General features: G+C 47.8%; 1 protein-coding gene and 1 pseudogene across 1 annotated transcript in view; both read right to left on the bottom strand.

Annotated features, from left to right (window-relative positions):
* The window catches only part of Kif26b (kinesin family member 26B), a 399,395-nt gene that overhangs the window by 335,650 nt on the left and 41,952 nt on the right, over positions 1-21,793 (bottom strand). The window lies entirely within an intron of this gene.
* Positions 6,827-10,494, bottom strand: LOC148001835 (elongation factor 1-gamma pseudogene; annotated as a pseudogene).

Below are 21,793 nucleotides of genomic sequence, written 5' to 3'. Positions count from 1 at the left end.
TGCATGTGTGCGCATGCGTGCATGCTTTTGTTTTAATTTCATTAAAAATGCTCTCGCCCCTACACGCTGTACAGAAATGTAAAGCGGTGAACAACTTCAGTAGATGGTGAGACACCCAGGAATTTCTTACATGGAACACTGAACACTTACAACCTGACCAATCCAATTTATTTCCTCAGTATTGACCCTTCGAAAGAAAAGCCTGTTCAAAAACATTTGTATGAGGCTGGATGTAATTTTATTCATAGTACTCCAGATCTTGAAGCAGCCCAGATGTCTATTAAGAGAAAAATAAGTAACTATGATAAAAGGACAGGACAGAACACCGCCCACAATGAAAAACAGTCAAGTTCTCATATTCAAAATATCACGAACATGCTTTCAATGGAATACGGAAATCAGCAAAGCTCAGATTCACTGGTCTTGGGACGTCTTTGTAGTCTAAAGTATTGAGAACCTGCGAGATTTACTAACATGTATTATATTTTATAATAGAAGGTAAAATAGAAATTTTGACAATATATATTAATTTACTCACTTCAAATTAACATATTTTTTAAGAAAATTAACTATTTCACCAAGTTTAAAAAGAAAAAAACAATGAACAATAATGGTGCCTCTTTTCAAAGACTGCAGATCTCTTAAGTGATCTCACATTCCCCCACCCCCGACCCCCGCACACACTCTGCTGCGCTAAATTCTTGTGGGCAGCACATGTAAACAGCACCATACAGACTTGTAATTGGAAAACGATGGGCTATGTTAATAGTCATCTAGATAATGATGGCTGTTGGCTTTTGGTACAAACCAAAAGTCCACAAGTGGTGGTTCCCTAAAAGTAAGTTGCAATGTAAAACTAGAGACCATACCAATAATCCTTTGTGCTCTGTTACATAAAAACTCATTGTAACTATGTTACGGTTGGAATGGAACTTTTACCCATGTAAGAATATAACCATGCCTATGTCACCGGTGGTTCCAAGCTAAGCAGATCTTGCAAATGTTTGTGCAGGCGAGCCTTACATAATGCCTTTAAAATCACATCTGTTCGTGCCAGAGCACTTGTTCTGAGGGGCTGCGATTTAACATGGACACTACTGACCTTGACTCATCTTCTCACAAGTGACTGCTAATGAAGAATACAACAGAGTTGTCCCGGTCCAAGCAACAACAGTTTGAGCTTCAGTTGCCTTCACACCATCAACGCGGATGTCAGCACAGTGCAATGGAGAATCCTTATTTAGCTTTACCTTGAAAACCCAGAGTTGAATCTCAAGAATCATTGAAAAATTGGGTTGGTTGCCTGAGCTCATCACATGTGAAAAGCTAGAGGCAAACACAGACCATAAAGTAGGGCGGTTGGGAGAACGGAGGTGAATGAGGGGGAAAGACTCCTTTTCCTGGGCCTCAGAGAAGAGCCGGGCCACCTCTGACCCCAGTCGCTGGCCTCCTACACTCACACTGTCAGCAGCTCGTGAGAAAGTATCACAGATGTTGTCCCTTGCCTCTGCGGTTCCTTCTCTCTCTTTCACTTGACCCCATGCCGTCACAGTGATGCCAGCAACCTACCCTCATCTTGCTGTGCCTGCTGCTTCAGAAATATTTGGATAAAGACAAACTGCATTTTTTTTAAGACTGGAGGGAAAAAAATCAATTTCTCACTAGCATAATTCTCCCAATGTCACTTTGGGACTTAATTGCCACCATGTGCCTTCTCTGACACCAACTGAGAGCAAGCCAGTCATCAGAGGTCACACCAAATGGGGCTGGCTTGGGCTGGTGTTTGGCTTTTATGGCCACTGTGGTCCCCTGAGGCCTGTTTCATCCAGATCTCCATTTTCCCAGGCTTAAACTTGAGCATCCGGCAGACAGAGGGGATGGTGAAGCAGTGTGAAACTCCTCACCAGGAGTGGACAAATCTGCTAAGGCTAGAGCCCCCCACACCCATCCTGAGTGCATATATGATTTCTATTCTGTTTTGAAATTCCGTGGTTTTCTGAAACAGTGCTAGTGTTAGGAGGAGTTAAGGGAAACCAGCTGCAAATGGATTTAGCCTCTCTTCGAAAGAGGTAGAATTTCATGGCTCAGAGAACACATCTCAGCCTCAGCCACCGCCCCCTACACACACACACACACACACACACACACACACACACAGAGAGAGAGAGGGGGGGTGCGGGGGGGAGAAACCATCAGAAACCAACCGTGAGGCTCTGAGCACCCAACTATACACACACACCTATGCCTACACTGTTGGGGTTTGAATAGAAATGCTCCCATAGACTCATATATTTGAATGTTCGGCCACTAGGGAATGGTCTACTTGACAGGGAATAGGAGAAGTGGCCTCGTTGAAACGGGTGTGGCGGAGAAAAGTGTGCCACTGGGGGTGGGCTTTAGGGTTTCAAATGTTCAAGTCAGGCCCAGTGTCACTCTGTGTTTCTGCTGCCTGTGATCCAGATATAGAACTCTCAGCGACCTCTCCAGCACCTTGTCTGCCTGTGCACAGCCACGTTCACCATGATGACAGTGGACTAAGTCCCTGAAACAGTAAGCCAGCTCCAATTAACTGTTTTTCTTCAAAAGAGTTCCTGTGGTCATGGTGTCTCGACACAGCAATAGAACTTTAATTCACACACACACACACACACACACACACACACGCACACACGCACACATGCACACACACACATGCACACACACATGCACACACACATGCACACACACACACACACACACACACACACACATGCACACACCCATATGCACACACCCTGCAGAGTCTCTGTGAGAATAACTGAGTGTTCTCAGATGACCTCAGAAGCCATTCAATGCCTCTGGTTCTCATCGTTGTTCCTCTGAATAAGGAACAGATGACTGATTCTCAAGGAGGAGAGGAAGCACCTACTCTTCTCTTTTCTATTCCCATCCTCCCTCCTGGATCACTGCCCCCACCCAGTATTTTGATTGATTCATTGACTGGTTGGTTGGTTCGTTGGTTAGTTGATTGAAACCGGGTCTCCTGTAGCCCAGGCTAGCCTCAAACTTGCTAGGTAGCTAAAGATTATGTTGAACTCCTGGTCCTGCTACCTCCCAAGTCTAGGGATTGTAAACAGGTGCTGCCACGCCCAGTTTATGCCATGCTGGGGACTGAAGCCAGGTCCTCCTTCTTGCTAGGTTCGCATGCTTGTAATTAAGACATACCCCTAGCTCTGCCCATCAGTCTCCAGTGTGAAATTAGCAATCCGCTGCTAGGAGCACAAACTCCCCTGGAAGAAATGGGCTTTGTCTCAGGGCACTCCCATCTCAACAATCCATCCACAAGAAACAGCACAGACTTTGGCCAGTCCTAGAACTCGGAAAGGGTCGGTTGCTCCAAAAGCCCCTCTCCCCTGGACACATACAAGACTCTAGCTTCTGTGGGTTCCACTCAGACGGATGCAGACCTCAAGGGCAGAGAGATCTGCTTCCAAGGGCAGCAGGAGCAGATGTTCCCCTCTGGCTGGGTGTCACAGGCACATCTATGCCAGCAGGACAGCCGATCAGAGACACTGGTGGGAGCTCTGCAGGCTTTCAGACATCGTATGTAAAGAGCAGAACTTAAGAGCCAAGCACTTTCAGTGGTTCATTCTGTCCCAAGTTTCTTTTTCAAAGAGCCTCACCCAGTTTATTAATTCACAGGTTTTGAACTATGAAGCATGCCCATGGCAAGGGAAAATGTACTTACTTTTCCAGTGACACTCTCGCCTAGAGGGCTGGAGACGCGGTCCAAAACCAGAACTCTTGCCCAACACATACACCACCCTGAGTTCCAGTCTCAGATCAGCGACTAAACGGATGAGCAAAACCTCTGTGCCAGAATGCGCATGTGAAACTCAGAGAGGTGCCTCCCTAGTCCTGAGCTCTCCATTTGGACACTGAATGTCATGCTGTGCATATCGCTTCTCTACAGAGTCCTGAGTCACTATGCTGGCTGGGGCGGCTCAGGGGAGAGGGAACACTTGATTCTTTTCTGCCAGAGGTGGGTAAAGATGGAGCCATCAGGCCCCACACCAATGCCTCCAGTGAGCCCCTCCTCCTACCTGTTCTCCTTCCATGCCTTAGATGGGGGGAGGGGACCGAGGAAGAAGAGCAGACGGAGCCCCTTGGGTCTGCTCCTGAGTTCCACCCTGTTCTTTGGGGAGATAGCTGCTGACTGGCGCTATGTCTGCTCATCCTGTGCAAACCAGACCTAGGGGATGGAGCCGCACTGGTGTGGCAATCCTAACTCTCCAGTGAGAAGCCACAGACCTGATCCATCCCCCCAGAGATCTGGATCTCATTGCTCAAAGACAGGAGCCGAAAGACAGAAAGCCAGATGGACACCCCTGGGAGTCCCAGACTTTCAGATCTGTATTTTCTACCAGGGCCTCTGCCTTCTGCCTGCTACAAAGGGTCTTCATGAGCAGAATTAGGGTGAACCTCTTCAGAGGCATCACATATAAGAGATAAAGAAAAGTGACTACATATCACCTCCTTATATTGTCAAGAATGATGGTGCATTAGACTTAGGGCTGCAGCTCAGCTAGGAGAGTGCTTACCCAGCATGCACAGAGTCCTGGGTTCAACGCCCAGCATCACACGCCAGGTATGTTGGTGCATGCCCGTGGTCCTAACACCATCTAGCCTGTGCAATACGAGGCTCTGTCTAAAAGAAAAGATGATATGCTGCCTATGGACCAATGTCTGGCAGCTCAAGCATTCCCCTTTTCTCCTAGCTCGCATTACCACATTAGGGAGGATGTTAAAACCCAACTGACAGGGTGGTAATGACCAAACAGGACAGTGTGCATCTGGCTGATAGCATTCACTGCTCCATCCATGTCCTTGAGCAAGCTTTAATTTCCTCACCTAAAAAAATGAGGTTAATTATCTTTAAAAGACAATGACCCAAAGACAGAAATAATGTGTGTGTGTGTGTGTGTGGAATGCCAAGTAGAACTGACCACCTAGAGGAAGGCAGGTGTCCATTTGGCATCTGAATTCTATAAGAAAAAGTCACAAGGTTTCCATGTTATTCTAGAGGGGGTGGGCCCGTGCCATTCTAGAGCAGATGGGGTTTAGAGTGGGTGGAGTTTATCAGAGTGGGTGGAGTTTATCAGAGTGGGTGGAGTTTTCAGAGTGGGTGGGGTTTATCAGAGTGGGTGGGGTTATTGTAATGGGCGGGGTCTCTTGGTGTTCCAATTGTTTATACCTTTTTCGTCTATCAAGCTCTACCCCATTAGAACAAACAGGGCTCTGGTCAGAAGAGCCTGTGAACACATCCTGTGTCTCCAGAGAAAAGGGCAGCAATAGAAACTTCCCTGGTGACACAAGTACCGGTCCCGGGCTGGGCCAGGATAACACAAAGGTGATTCTGGGAACCTGGAGGGAACATGGATACAGTCTGACAGGGTCTCAAACATGAAATGAGATAAACGGGGAATGTTTTTCTATTAAACACTAAAAACTTCAGCGGAAGAAGGAAGGTAGTCTGCCTCAAAGGGACACCTTGCTATATAGCTCAGGAGGATGATCTTCCATGAGACTCAAGGCCACACAGGACACTACCCAAGACGGAACTACCTGAGGCAGAGTGATCCGAGGCAGAGCTCAGTCACACCAATTTTGGGAGAAAACAAAATAAACAAACAAACAAACAAAATGGCTCCTCTTCACTTAAAATCCAAAGATAATTCCAGAGAACAAAAGGCCTGCTCTCCGAAAGCCTACAATAAATCAATTTTTCTTGCCTGTGCTCCATCTAGATGTAGTCACTCGGTTCATCTTAATAAACAAGTTAGTCATTCAAAGGAAAATAAACGAAATGTTTTGCCTTGAGGGACAGTTTTATTTTTAATAGTTTGGTGCTGTGGCGAGAGAAGTAATATTCTGTGATCTGAATTGCCTTTTGTTCCCGGGAGCCACTGAGGAGACAGTGGGGGTAGTGTGGGACCTTGCTCAAGAACATGGGCGGGCACCTCCTCCTAACCAGCCCGAGTTCGTCTGCTCTCAAGCATCACTTAAAGACAGGGTCATTTGTCTTAGGGAAATGTTGACACGGACAGGGTGGTTTGCAGTTCTCTCTCTCTCTCTCTCTCTCTCTCTCTCTCTCTCTCTCTCTCTCTCTCTCTCTCTCTCTTTTCTGGCCAGTCATTCCAATGAAATCATCGTTCAGAGGCTGAGGTGTGAGCCGGGGGGAGGGGCACTTACTTAGTGTGAAAAAGACGCTGAGTTCCATTCTCAGCACTGCAAAGAGGGGGGTCGAGGAAGGAGAAACGGGTGACGTCACTATGAGGTCGGGGCTGGACTCCTTTCATGGGAAATCTTGGGAGATTAGTTCAAGCCCAAATCCTATCTTTCTAAAGGAAAAGCACGGGGCACATTTTCAAATTACAAAAAGAACTCCAAGCACCCTGCTTGCTCTATTTCCTTGGGAAAAACCAAGTGAGACCCCACTGGACCCCTGAGATCACAACCCTAAAGTTCCTCTGGGGGTCTTTAGTGTTCTCAGCTACCCACCATGTTCTTGGGAGCGTGGTAGGAGCTCTAGGAGTTGGGGCCCAGTGGGATGAAGCTAATCACTGAGTCGTGAGCTTGAAGGAGATACTGAGACCCTGTTTCTCACCTTCTCTTTACTTCCCAACTGCCGTGAGATGGCCAGGTCTGCCCTGTTACACACAGCCTTGATGTGTGTCAACAAAGCCAGTCAGCCATGGCCTGACACCTCCAAGACAGTGAGCCTATATTAACTTGTCTTCTTTTTTTTTTTTCTTTCAATGTTCAGTTCCTTTTAGTCAACCCCATCTCCCTTGAAGGGTAGGTGTGGGCAGCTAGGTGACTGGCAAGACATGTTCACATGAAGATCTTTCCTTGATTGATGGCTTTGCCCACTTGCTGAAAGGCCCCCTTCCCAGGAAAATTACTCTCAAACCAGGGTCTGGGTCTCCTTGCTACCAGGATCCAGTTTCCACCAGGTAAACGACTCATAGTCCACCTGCCAATCTGGACTCAGAGGAAAGATGAGCTCTTGGCCTCGGAAGACCCAAACGCCAGAAATGGAGCTGCTATTGTTGGCTCCAAAGAGGATAACACAAGCAAAGGTATTCCTCCTCAGTTTGTCCAGTCGCTGGAACATTCCTCTGATGAGGTTGCAACTCATGAAGGTCTGGGTGAGCTCTTCAGGGAAGCGGTGCTCAGCACACCACAGGGACCAGCCATCCTTATCAAAGTGCTCCCATAAATATGGCAGCACCACAGAGAGGGTGTCCTCAGTGGAGTACTTTCGCTTAAACTCATCCACCACAAAGGTACTCTTGGGCAGGTGAGCGAAAGGGTCCTTGGACTTGAACTCAGCAGCCAATGCCTGCTCACACCCATCCATCTCTTCCTCAGGAGCTGGGACAGCTGCCTTTTTTTCCTCTTTCCACTCAGCCTGGGGCTCCTGTTTCCTCCTCTCATGAATCCCTTTCTTTCCTCGGGGTATTCTCTTTTGGCCTGCTCTGCAAACTTCTTAGCATCAAACTGCGCCACCTTCTCACACAGCTTCACCTCCCCCAAGATGACCCTGAACTGGGGCTGGTTAATGCAGGTGAGGAGCCATCGGTTGGTACTAGGGAAGGGCTGGCAAAAAGAAGGCTCTAAGACCTGTTTATAGAACCACAACAGGGTGCAGACAACTGTGATATCTGTCAGTGTCACTCGCTCAGCCACCAGAAAAGTCCATGTCTTCAAGTGAGTGTCCAGAAGCCCCAAGATTCAATTCACCTCCTCTCTTGCAGTGGCCCGTTTGTTGTGGTGCCTAATACCTGAGGTGGGGAACACCCAGGTGCTAGCTGGAGGGACGACGTCACTGTCACCAAAGCTCACCCACTACACCACCTGACCTGCCACCTCTGGCGTACTTCCCCACAGCTCCTCGTTGTTTACATCATAGGCGATGGCATTGCTCTCAAACACACAGAATCCGAATCCTCCATCACCCTCAAATGCTGAAAGCTTGCCACAGGAAATTTTCAGAGAAATTCAGGGGTGCAGTTGGTTTGGTCAAAGTGGAAGTAGGGTGGTTCATATGGACCTGAGCTCCGCTGTACTGAGCAGTGATGAGGCCCTTGAAGGCCCTCCAGTTTTCAGGGTATGTGCACAGGGTTCCAGTCGCCATGGTGATTCCACAGAGAAAGGGCAACTTGTCTTCTCATTAAGTTGGTTTCCTCAGGCATTTGTTGCAGTAAGAGAAGACATTACCACACGTAAGCAGTCTCAAACCGTAGGTACACGCTGTGTTTGCTCATGTGCATGCATTCTTGTGATAAAGGTGAAAATGTGGGTCTGGGAAGAAGGGAAGCCCAGAGGAATGGCCATAAGGAAAAGATTCAGTCGACAAGAGGGATGGGCTATCAGTAAAGTTCTTGCTGCTTAAGCATGAGGACCTGAGTTTAGGAGGCAGAGACAGAGGGATTCCTGGAGATTACTGGCCAGCCAATCTAGCCAGATTGGCGAGCTTCAGATTCGCTGAGACTCTATTTGAAAAACGTAAGATAGAGAACAACTTAGAGGGACACCTACCACTGAGCTCTGTCCCCCACAGGAACCTGTATACTCATGCGCACACGGAGATTAAACCAAAGGAGTAGGAGACCCAGGTAAATCTCAATGGCCGGACTCCAAGTCCTCTCATTCATGAGGTCTTTCTTATTTCACCCACCTAACACGATCCTTCCTGTTTTGCTGATGGTTTTGTTTTTTGATCAAGTTTTCACTCCATAGCCCAGGCTGGCATGGAATTCTGGATCCCGCTGCACCTGCTTTCTGGTGTTGGGGTTACTCACGTGTGCCCCTGTACTCTGTAGGTATGTCCCCACTTTTTAAATTCCATGTGTCCTCAGCACTTGCTCTAGCTTCCTCTACCACAACCTTCCTTCTAGTAGAGTTTTACGCCTAGAGTTCTACTCCCCATCCTCCCAGAAGACCTGCGCTTCCCGGGGAAGCGCCCATCACCACACATCACTCAAGTCTGAGGACCTGGACTGGTGAAAGGCCATGATTGGCGATTTAGAGAGTAGTTGTTGACTTAAATCAAACTTCAGTATGAAAATAACGTTAAAATGTTGAAGGAGTCTGGAAAGTTCTGGATAGTCCATCGAATGATAGCCTGGCCACACCTCCATCCTGTGCCCTGTCTTTGCCACGAGTCTTCCCATCTAATGTCCTCTGTCCCTGCTTGAGTTATGCCCCACACCTGTGTCCTGTGGAGGGTTAAAGTTCGCTGACTCTCTTCCCAAGAAGAAAGAGGACACAGTCTATTCTGCCAGGGGAGACACAAAAAGAGCAGGAGAAACAGGAAGGCTTTCAGGGTTGTAGCACACATCTTTTTTATTCTATTTATTCAGGGTTTCCCACATGCCAGCCAAGTGCTCACACACCCGGGAGCACATCCCCAATCATTGACAGTCACCATACCTGTCAGGAAGCAGGAAAAGCCACAATGGTCTCCATGTGAGGTGATGACCTGGAGTGGTCATGGGGCCCTGCCCCAGCTTTATCAGACTGAGAGTCCTTCTCTGGGGTCTAATTATGGTAACCAGGCCCCCTTAAGGTCTGGTTAATTTCCTCTCCCTACAGAGGTTCATTCTTTAAAAGCTGAAATTGACCTAAATTGCTGTGAACCAAAAAAATGAGTGAGCTTGACTGGGGGAAAAGAACATCCTACTGCATTTGATCTCTACCCCCGCCATGGAAAGCCACACTCACCCAAAGGGTATCAGTCAATAGACCTAAAAATGGGTTAAGGCTGTTTATTAAGTTGAGCTACAGAGGAACTAGGTCAGCTTCTCACCCCGTGGCAGCTCCAGGGAAGACACCCACAATCAACAACTAGAATCTTTTGGTAATTACAGTCGCGGAAAATTCCAGCTGCAAAACAATTTCATTCGATCCACGGGTATTAAATGCCCATTAACTGGGTAGTGGTGCTCTAAAGTGTGGCCTGTGACGGGCAGGAGCAGGACAGAGGCGGCTGGGCACACAACAGACTCCCCTGCCACCACAGTACTCACTCTCACGGCAATGCCACGAAAAGCCACATCCGTGCACATGTGCATGCGTCCGCTCCGAGTCTAAGGAGAAAGCGGTAGGATTCACACGAGCTGAGTGAGACTTCCACCCTGCCCCAGCATGGAAGGAAACATAAAACTGACTCTCTCTCTACAAGGTTTGAGGCAAGGCTGTGTCTGAGGGGGAGGAGGCAGGGAAGTTCACATGTGCCATCTCACTCGGAACTCAAGCAGCACAATATCTGACTGTATGAGGAGGTTGGAAAAAGAGAAAATGGTGCATGGGGGGGTTGAAGATCTACACATCCCCAGTGTCAGCTGAGCTGGGAGGTAGTAAGTATCCTGCAAGAGGAGGAACATCTGACTCCAGTTTCCACGGTTTTCTTGGGCCACCAGCAAATCTCTGGATCCCCAGGGCCTAGAGTTAACAGTGGAGATGAATGGGGTGAGCAGTGTGGTTCAGGAGCAAAGCCATCTACAACACCTGGGTCTAACCCCTAGACCTGCAAGAATGAGGCTAAAGAAAATACTTCTCTGTGTGGGACTGTGGGGCTGTGTTTCTAAGAGAATCTCTAGGCCAGCCCTGTCTCCCAGTTGCCTAGACCATTGCAAGCAAGCTGTCCTGGGAATGATGGGTTCTTTTCTCATCGCTAAAACACTTAGCAACAACAACAACAACAACAACACACACACAAATAAATAAATAGATCACTTAAAACAGGGGCTGGTTAACAGTACACACTGCTCTTACAGAGGACCCAAGTTCAGTTCCCAGCATCCCCATGGGGCAATGCACAACCACTTATAACTACAGATCTAGGGGATCAGACTCCCTCTTCTGACTTCCAAGAGCATCGCTTACATGCATATACGCACACACACAGACCCACATACTATACACAACTATAAAATAAAGTGTAAGGAAGGAAAGGTTTATGCTGGTTCACAGGTCAAGGGTCTACATGCCCTTCGCAGCGGGCAAGCCATGACAGAGAGTGTGAGGCAGCCAGTCACACATGTCCACCGTCAAGAAGCAGAAGCAATTCAGCTCACTTTATTTCTAAGTCAGTGGGAGACCTGAGCACAGGGGATGGCACATCCATGTTTAGGGTGGGTCTTTCCATCTCTGTTAGCCTAATCTAGAAGCGTTCCTCACAGAAGCTCGTCTGCTAAGTGATTCTAGAGCCTGGCCAGCTGACAGTCATTGTTAGACATCACATTAGATGTGGCTAACGAGCCCCGCTGCAGGCTGAAGCACTGCCCTGAGGGCAATAGCTTCTTATCAGCCCAGCTCTTCAGCCCCTCACCCAGCCCACATGTGGGTGCATGCCAAGTGGACACCTACACGCTCAACTCAGTGTGGTGTCAACGAGTTCACTTGTTTTTCTTAATAACTGAGAGGGGATGGGACCCAAGAAGGGACCAAATGGCCCCGCTAGCAAGTCTTTCTTTGTGTGACTGTAGTAGGAGAAGACAAGGGTCAGAGAGGATTTAATTTCTTTATAAAAGTATGTAATTCCGGGGTCTTTGGGAAATGGGGAGAGAGGGGACATGAGAGATATGTGGAGGAACCGCATACGCAGTGGCACCATATCTGGAGGCTCTGTCAGGAAACAAGGCCCAGAACAGCATTTATGGGTGGGTACACCAGGAAGAGTCCCAGCTGGGAGCCTAACCTGGGGTGACCCTAGATCTGAAGGCACCTCAGCTGACCAGTCTCCATGGTTTTCAAAGCAGGGCCACTTGGGAATCTCCAGGAAGCTGCAGGGTTGGAGACGTGGCTCATTCAATAAACTACCTGTTCTGCAAGCCTGAGGAACTAAGTTTAGATTCCCCAGCACTCATGTGAGAACCAACGGCTGGGTAGAGGCGGCCAGATCTCTGGAGTTCCTTTGACAGCCATCCACCTCAAATCAATGGGTTCCAGATTCATTGAAAGATTTCATCTCAAACAGTAATGTGGAGAGTGATGAAGGGAGGCACTTGGCATCGACCTCTGTCTACACACACACACACACACACACTCACACACACTCACACACACACACTCACACACACACTCACACACACACTCACACACACTCATACTCACACACACACCATACACACTCACACACATGCACACATACTCACACACACTCACACACACACTTACACACACTCACACACACTCACACACACTCACACATACATACACACTAACACATACACACACACCACACACACCACACACACTAATATACACACACTCACACCACACACACTCACACACGTACACACACACACTCACACACATTACACACCCACACACTCACACTCAAACTCACACACACATACACACACACACTCATACATATACATACACACATACACACACTCACACTCATACACACACTCACACACACTACACACACACTCACACTCAAACTCACACACATACTACACACACTCTCACACACATACACACACTCACACACGTATACACAAATGTATGTGCATCCACATGCAGGCAGTTGGATAGACACAAATTGTCTAGGAAATTAGACAGCTGTTGTGGTGACAAGGACGACCCCACTCTTTGGATGGCAGCTAACTGGTGTGCATCAGAGAGCAGCTTCCTACTCTGACTTACTGGGAGCACCTTGGGCCACACAGGAACTTGGGAAGATGTCTGGGGCTCCTTTGGCAAAACCTCAAGTCCACGCCCAGACAAGGCAGAGTCTGGTTTGGCTGTAAACTGAGCTTTATTCACACGGGAATACTCCATTTAGCAACAGTTGATGAGTCTTTCTCGTCAAACTCACCACTGGGACACACACTTGCAGACACAAAGCCCGCTCAGACATTCCCTCGGTGTGAGCATAAAAGCTGCCATGCTTCCTTGGGATATATTTCTGGACTGGAAAAAGTAACATAACTGTGGTGTCCCAAGAAGAAAAGAACATTCTTTTGTGGAAAGAAGGGAGGGGCAAGTGATTTCCTTTGAGTAGGAGCTTCCTCTGGGGAAGAAAACAAAACCCACGTAGACACCTAGGCTATAGTCCGACTTCTGTGGCTATAACCAAATACCTGAAACTGTGTGATTTATAAAGAACAGAAGGTTTCTAAGTCACAGCTCTGGAAGCTGGCATTCTGGTGGGGGCATCGTAACCTAAGGAAGGCATCACACAGTGACACGGATCTGACATGTTAGGTCAGATGTCTTCCAAAGTCACTGACATCATAAGGCACCTCACCCTAATGAACTCATCTGACCCCACAGACCCCTGGACGTTCCACACAAAGAGTCAGGTGGTGAAGGAAGGGACTCAGAACATTGGCTGTTCCTGTGCTAGCAACCGGATGATCTCTTCCCTCATGGAACTCTGGGACTTGAGGCTCAGAAAGCCAGTCTCTCATCTTTGAATAACCCATCTTACCCTTGTTATTTGAGGCAGTGCCTCATGAAGCACAGGCTGTCGGCAGGCCAAAATGACCTTGAACGCCTGTTTCTTCTGCTCCCCAGATGATGCAATTACAATATGGCTCTAAAAATACACTTTTCTATCAGTTTTTGCCTTGAGAGAACCCTTAGCACTGCCCTCTCAGCTACAATGAAATTACACTGGAAGAGATGGTGAAACCCTAGAGAAAACTAGACCTTCCTTCGGAAGTGACCAGAGGACCCTCCGGCCATTCGAAGGGACCGTCTTCCTTCCTGTGGCATCTGACTAACCCGAATGCTGCTTAGGGACCACATGAAGCAGGGTCTTTCTGCCTCCTTCCATCTTTCTTGTGCCCTATGACCCCACACTTGAGCGAGTGTCACTGCAGGACTCACACCGGCTGGTCTTCCCTGATGCCTACCCATCATCACCATGGGAATCGTCACATTGCCTGGCACCCACCAATCTTTAATGACTCCTCACTGCCAGGCAACAAAGCGCATTCTGATCCCATGTCTGCTTCCAGCCTGTGCTCCCTCCTCCTCTAACCAAGCCTGTAGAGGAATTTTAATCCAGCAATATGGCTGCTCTGAAAAGGGATCACATCCAAAGAGCTCTAGGTCTGACAGAATGACACAGCTTTAATCCTTCTGACTGGAACACACAAATACACCATTAGCACTCGTCTTAAATTCCAAACAACAAAGGTACAGTTAGTTCATGGAGGAAGCACCCATGTTTGAAAGGGACATCTAGTTGAGGGGTAGACAAGGTGACGAATCAGAGAAAGATTTGAAGAATGAGTCAGAGATAGGATATGCCCAACTCTCTGTGTGACCTACCAATGCTCTCATTACTTCCTCTTTCTCTCTCAGCTCTGTGTGTCTCCACACTCTCCTCTCTGATGTGTGTGTCCTGCAAAGGCCCCATGTTCTGAGCGCATTCCTCAGCCTGAGTTCCCAATAGGGAGGCAAAGCTAGCCTGCACGAGACACTGTTGCCAAAGGGGGGAGTTGTAAACAAGACACACACAGAAGAGGTGTGGTCTAGTGAAAGAAGTTAGCTCACTGGATACAAGCCCCTTCAGGACCAGTGTTAATTAGTGCAACCCCTTCTCTCTGCTTTATTTCTGGGGCATCATGGGGTGAGCATTTACGTCCTATGGGTCCCGAGCAACAGATCAAGATGCAGAGCCTGAAGCTTCCAAACCCTGAGGCCAAAGTAAACCTTCCCTCTTTTAAAGTCGGTAGTCTCAAGTATTTTATCGCTATACCCGAAAGCTGTTAGGCACCTTCTCTGCTAATCCATTTAACGTTTCTCAAGTGTCTGGTGTATTCTGGGCTTCACAGGAGGTACAAGGTCTGAGCCAGGACAGCAAGGTCCTTGACCCCAAGGCGCTTACACTCTGATGTTCAAATAAATAACAGCAGCACCCATGATGCCCCAGAGCAGTTAGTGCCTGGCAGAACAGACAGTGGGGCAGACGGCAAATCAGTACTAGGCGGGCAGCCGCAGCGGGTAGCTGCAGGCATTCTAGGAAAGAGAGAGCAGGCTAGCTGAGGTCTCCGTGGTCCACAGCGCTGACCTACACGTGCCCTGCCCTCAGGTTGCACTGAAAGACAGCATCTTACAGCCACTTCATCAACTTCTACTGCCACACTTGCCTCCTCTCCTCCACAGAAGCCCTGCTCTGCACCCTACAACCTGGCCTGCTGTAGAGATGTTGGGGTCTGGGTGGCAGGAAGGAAATGAAAGGCAAAGGAGATATTCCCGGCCAACAGGGACCTGCCCCTGACATCTCTAACCTCAGGACTTCCCATGCCTGTGGAAGGAAAGTAAACCTCACATAGGGGTAGCCCGTGGCTGGCTGGCTGGGGCTGAAGGTGTATGGCTTTCCAGCAAGTCTGCTTATTTTATAGCCTTGGGAAAACGGCCCTGGAAATGACCAGCTGTGTTGATTATAAAGCCCAAGGGCCCAGAGCTGTCACGAGGGGAGAGGACTATGAATCCCAGGACACTGAACCTTGGTGAATCAGCTGCTAAGTGAGACAAAGGGCTAAAAGATGTTGTTTAGAACACCTCATTAATAAGATTCAAAATTGTTTTCTGCAATTACGGGCAATCATTGGTTATTTTACCCCCAGCCAAGTAGAATTCCCACAGCCAATCTATAGTTTTGGTTTCAAATGCCAAGAAAAATTCCCTGGCACGTGGGAGAGAGTGGGAGAAGAGGCTGAGATTTTGAGACCAGAAGCCCTTGATCAGCTAATGTAGAATAATCTACTGGGAAAAAGAGCCTGCCAACAAAATGAAACCAGCGAGTGGACTGTCCAGGGGAGAGCGTGGCCACACAGATCACTTCCACATGGGCTCCCCATCCGCCTTGCAGCCGCAAAGCAAACAGAGGGGCTGCTCTCTCCTCCGATACTCCTTCCTGCTGTAGCTCCCACTCGCCTCACATATTCCAGCAAACCTAACAATGTCTCGATATTCTAGTAAGAAATCGAAGGACGTATTCCATCCAGTTTGCTCAGGGAAGTCCTGCCTCAAGTCCACACAACCTTTCCTATTTGCATCATTCATTCGTCCATTCAATCAGTCAGGCAGTCATTCAGTAATTCATTCATTCAATCAGTCAGTCAATCATTCATTCATCCAGTCAGTTATTTAGTCATTCATTCAGTCAATCATTCAGTCAGTCAATCATTCAGTCAGTCAGTCATTTAGTCATTCAGTCAATCATTCATTTATTCATTCATTCATTCATTCATTCAATCATTCAGTCAGTCATTTAGTCATTCAGTTAATCATTCAGTCAGTCAATCATTCATTTATTCAGTCAGTTAGTCATTCATTCAGTCAGTCAGTCAGTCCGTCTGTCAGTTACTATTCATCAACACTACACTGTCTACACTGAGGCTCATCCTTGGCTTGGGGATTACAGCCGTTCTCTGAGAACTTGGGCTGGTGCTGACAATGCACACCACAACCCACCATGCTAAATCAGGCTTTCAACATTTCAACCTGTGGGAGACATCTAAACCCTGAATCCCATTTCATGTATATGGTGGTGTGAAAGGAAACTTCCACATTCTTAGTTTCTTTTATTATCCTGTCTCTAATATGGGCATACATTACTTTTACAAGAGTAAACGTTTTGCTTACTGGTTTCACCTGTTACACACTAATTTCTTGATAAGTGGAGGGAGATAAAAGGGCACATATTGGTAGCAAATATCAAGAAAACGTTCTGTATGGACAATCCAAATGTGACTGGGAAAGCAGCTGAACTTTACTCGGTCAACTACTTTCTGTCATGGTATCAGGTGTTTAATCTATCAGTTGGCCTTGGCACTTTGCAACCAGTCTTTTAGAATCTGTTCAGTGACAAGAGTTAGCCACATCAAAGTGGCTGTGAGGAATTTAACAGGAGGGGAGAAAACATGCAAAGGAGTTGCCACACTCTCTTGAGTTCTCCCGTCTTTAAAAGTCTTTATTTAAATATATATTCGATTTTCTTAAAGGGCAAAGCAAAAAGAAGCAGGTGTAACCTAGGTCGGAGGGTTGTGGGAATCTGCAAGCTGACCTGAGGCACACATCTGCAGCTCACAGTGGCGTGAGGGCCACGTCAGGCTACTGTGTGTAGTAGTGCTCCCCTGGTCTCTTCTGACAGCGCTGCACTGTATGCCTCAAAGCAGCCATTGAGGTTGGGGCTCCAGATCAAAAACTGCCCACGTAGCTTTGTACAAATGTGGCCTCGGGCTACACCGAAGCCTGTGGTTCTTTCAAAGTTGAGAACGAATTACAACATGGAGCAAACACATGACCCGATTTCATCAGTTGTGGAACCCCGCTCCCCTTCCTGACTCCCCAGAAAATCAGCTCAGGACACCTCACACAAAACACCTTATCCTTTGAAGAAAGATGATGGACCAGGGAAGACGAAAACACTGGAAGAAGTGAGCACCGTTCAGGGGGCTGGTACCAGAGGGCTGCAAGTATCAATTCCCATTTCTGATCTCTGTAACCAGCTGCGACATTGTTTCCCAGAGGAGTGAAAGGTTTTTGTCTGAGTTACACTTTCCGCCTTTACTGGGACTTGGGGAGTATTTTAAAGCACTTCTTGTGAGCTTATGTGAGGAACCCTACGGTGAAGCCACAGAGGAAAAGTCAGGGTGCCTCGCCTGGTCTCTGAGCACAGTGAAATTCACCAAGCAGAACAGCTTCTCTGGAAAGGATTTGCTGTTGTCTGCTCTGAACCAGTCTCAGAGGGGAGTCCCAGGGAGACCCCAGCAATGGTTTGACTCTTTGCTTTCTCAGGGGAATGTGACAGACAGCTCCGTCATTACTGTGGAAATGTCACCCTCATAGCATTCCTATGGCCAGGCGTACTACAAGTTTCGATTGTCCGAGTGCATTTTGTGCAGTTTCCCTGGATTATTATGAGAAGAGACAATATGGCGGCAGCATTTTTCCACCCTGGTCAATTATTCCTGTCGACTAAGGATCTGTTTACCTTCTACACACCTTAATGATGATGCTACTATGGATTCCAGAAGTGATTCCAGCCATCGCTGGGAAGAAACCACACCTACAAACAACAACAATGCATACTAATGGTGCTTTTAATAGAATCTGGTGCCCTGGTGTGCACAGACCGTAGTGCGTGAAGGAGGCTTTGCTGGGAGGTAGCAGGAGGATGCTGAAAACACACAGATGCTATTTTATGGCTCCAATCAGGACTCGTAAAATGAGCAGTTAAGAAATGGCACAAAGAATGTGGCTTGGGGGCAGGGTTGGGCGGGGTGGGGCGGGGTGGGGGTGGGGGCTAAACTCTGAGTCCTTTAAGAGACCTATTTGTTTTGAAGTTGACATGGAGCTATAGAGGGGATATTTCCAGAACCTTAAAACATAGGTTATTTCATTACAGATTCGGATTCAGTGGGAGAGGGGAGTCCTGACAGCGTGTGTACCCCCTGCCTCTGTAGTTTAGAAGCATGGATTTGCTCTTTTGACTTTTTCCCCCACCCCAGGGCTCATATCTGGGTCTGGCAAACAGCTTCAGAGGAGAATCTGGACAGGGACTTTCAGGAAATTCTGAACCTGTTTAAATTAGGGGAAGCTTGTCAGTTGAGATGCAGTTTGCTCCATGCAGTGGAGACGAGCCTCTCGGGCTGAGGGAGGAATGGTTAGACCCAGACTGCCCCCAAAGCTGCAGAGGTCTGTCCCCAGCCATTGGAGAAGTGGAGAACTCTTCAGGGGGAAATTGGCTTGAGCGAGGCCTACCCTCTTTTGCCTCCCTTTGTTTCTAAACTCCATAAGGTGATCAGGTCCCTCCTCCCATACTCTGGATGATGCTACCCTCAAAAGGCCCAAAACAACGAGGCCAGGCAAGTTTGGATGAAACCATAAACCAAAACAAACCATGTGGGAGCTGAGGTGGAAGGGCATTGTAAGCCAGGGGCCCGGGCCGGCCCAAACAATATCATAAAACCCCACGATGAGAGAATGAAACGATTGACTTTTGGGCCAACATAAAAGTTAAACAGGGACCAGTGCTGACTCAGTAGTAACTCCAGAGATCACAGAGTGTGGTAGATGCAACCTCTATCGTGTACCCAACAATCTATCTGCCCAGGTGAAATCCACGGGGTTGGGGCTTTTGCTGAAAGGAGAGCCATTCTGCTCATCTTGAAACACTTGGGATGACTGGCAAGGTGGCTAGGTGAAAATCCATACAGACAGAGACAAGGGGGCAGAAATAGGTACCGTGTTAAATGCTTGAGACTCAGAAGTCACTCAGGGAGGCCCCTACACAGAAACCGCCCATACATCCAGTTTCTTATGCAGCCAAAATCAGTTTCCTTACAGCTTCAAACCCACTTCCAAAAGGAGAGATTGGGATTCAGAAAATTTAATCATTTAGACGGTTGTTTTCCAGAGGCAGAGGCAGAGGCAGAAGGATCACAAATTCGAGGGCAGCCGGAGCAACTTAGTGGGACTTTGTCTTAAAAGAGAAAGCCAGGCCTGTAAGCCCAGGATTTGAGAGGCAGAGGCAACAGGATCAATGGTTTAAGATCGTCCTCTGCTATTGAAGCCAACCTGGGCTACATAAGACCCTGTCTCAGAAATAAATAAGTAAAAAAACAAAGAAATAAAATTATTAGAGCACTTGCCAGGTATTAAATCCTAGGTACCATCCCGAAGATTACAGAGAGAGAGGACGGATTGTGGGCGGGATGATTCTGTGACCTTTCCCAAGATGAGACAACCAGACCAGGAAAAGACCTTAGGTCTGTCCGTCTCTAATGTCCATAGTCTCTCCACTAACCCTTGGCCTGTGTCCTCCAGGGTAGATAAATTTTGTGTTCTTTTCCCAGAAACAGCTTAGTTGGTTCCAAGGATACCCAAGCAGGAACAAGGACAGAGGCCAGTGTTGTAAAGGACCTGGCACATACATTTCGACTTCCCTACAGCCATATCCCCAGGTCTTTCTGAACGTGGCCGTGACAGCAGGAGGCCTGGACTGAAGGACTCGGGGGAGGGGTGGTACAAAGGGCCCAGTCCTTCCAAATGGGATAATTGAGGACATATGTCCGCTTGGCAATCGCGAAGAAAGCTGCCCTGTGATTCCTTTGCCCCAAAGCCGTAACACAGTCTAACAGGCCTCCTGCCTTCCAACGTTCAGGCTGACTTATAAAATGGAGTCAACCTAAACAAGGGCAACTTTAAAACCCCAACAGGAAATAAAAGACCCGAAGCCAGGGCGGCCTCCTCAGATACAATCAGGCCCCTGTGGTGAGGAATGGCTGGGGGTGAAAACTTACCCCTATTAAAAAAAAATTCCTACAGAAGCATGGCAAAATTAGAAATGTCTCCCTTGCCCCCACAGGCCCCTAAAAGGGAAGCTTGTTTCCATCTGAGGGCGGGGAGTGAGTGGCGGGCAATGACTTCTCTAACGGTTAGCTTTGATTTCTCCAGGTTGTGAACACCAGGAAGTGGGGAGCAGATTTTATGTTCCAGCAAAGATCTGAGACCTAGAATTACAAGCCATTTATTGTCGTATCCCACTGCCTGGTTGTCTGCACTCCTGAAGGAGCAATTATCCAGGTGGCTGATAGCCTTTCTGAATGCAGAATTGCAGAGGTCACAGAAGTTGTGCAGGGCTGTGGGTTGGGAAGCAAATGGGGTGGATCTGGAAACACAGACTTTAGGCTCCCCAACAACACCTTCCTGGAAGAAGGAGGGTCCCCAGTACCCCAGGCAGGCAGCCGTGGTCACCCCACTGCTGCAGTGTTGCACACACACACACACACACACACACACACACACACACACACAAGGCCTGCTTAATCCCGCACATATTGTAATTGTATTATTACAAAATGGAAGATGGCTCAGCAGGTAAAGGTGCTTGCTGCAGGAGGCTGTCTACCTGAGTACACAGCAAAGCCAACAATAACAATAATAATAATTAAAGAACCCCACAACCTACATAAAGGTAAAAGGAGACTCCTTCAAAATCGTTGACTCCACAAAATTGTTCCCTGGCCTCTACATGTGTGACACACATGTGTGCTCAAATGTACCCTTCATGCACACATAGATACACTCAAGAATAACTGTTAACTAAATTCAAAATAGAACCAACTTGGCCTGTCAGCATGTTTAGCCTGCAGTAGTTCGGAAGCAGGAGGGGAGAGGCAACAGAGACACTGAATGGTTCCTCACCCACACGGGAGAGCTTGATCCATGAGCCAGAGCTCACACCAGCTTCAGCTCTGAGCTGTGTGGCCAGTAGAAAGTCCCCGGCTTCTGTAACACACAGCTGATTCATGTGCACAATGAAGAAAACAATCTCTCCCTCTTGGGGTCACCAATGATGCCCAGGACAGAGTTTTGAAGGGAAAAAAATCTTGCTGTCTTTTGCACAAAACAAGGAAAAAAGGAACCTCTGACAGGTCACACATGGGCCTTCGTCTCTTCTAGAAAACACCCAGCGTTGAAGCTCACCGCAGAGCTAGTTATGCCTGATTCCATACGTTATGATGGACAATGTTTGGGGAAACCCGTTACCCACTAATTAGCCTACATCTGAAACTCAACAGTTACAAGAGTGGTTTCTTAGGCCTAAAGCTTCAGTTTCTGCAAAAAGACAGTGAGCAGAAAACCTAACTGTTCCAGTAACAATGCCTTCCTCTGCCCCTCCTTAATGCTAACACTTTTTTTAAAATCCTTTTCTGAAAACAAAGACAAAAAAAATGAGGATAACCAGAGGCAGATGGAGGAAAGTGGGAGT

The sequence above is a fragment of the Rattus norvegicus genome, chromosome 13, assembly GCF_021556685.1.
Source record: "Rattus norvegicus strain SHRSP/BbbUtx chromosome 13, alternate assembly SHRSP_T2T, whole genome shotgun sequence".
NCBI lineage: Eukaryota > Metazoa > Chordata > Mammalia > Rodentia > Muridae > Rattus > Rattus norvegicus.
The sequence above is the reverse complement of the archived record's forward strand: the minus strand, read 5'-3'. Positions and strand labels throughout refer to the sequence as shown.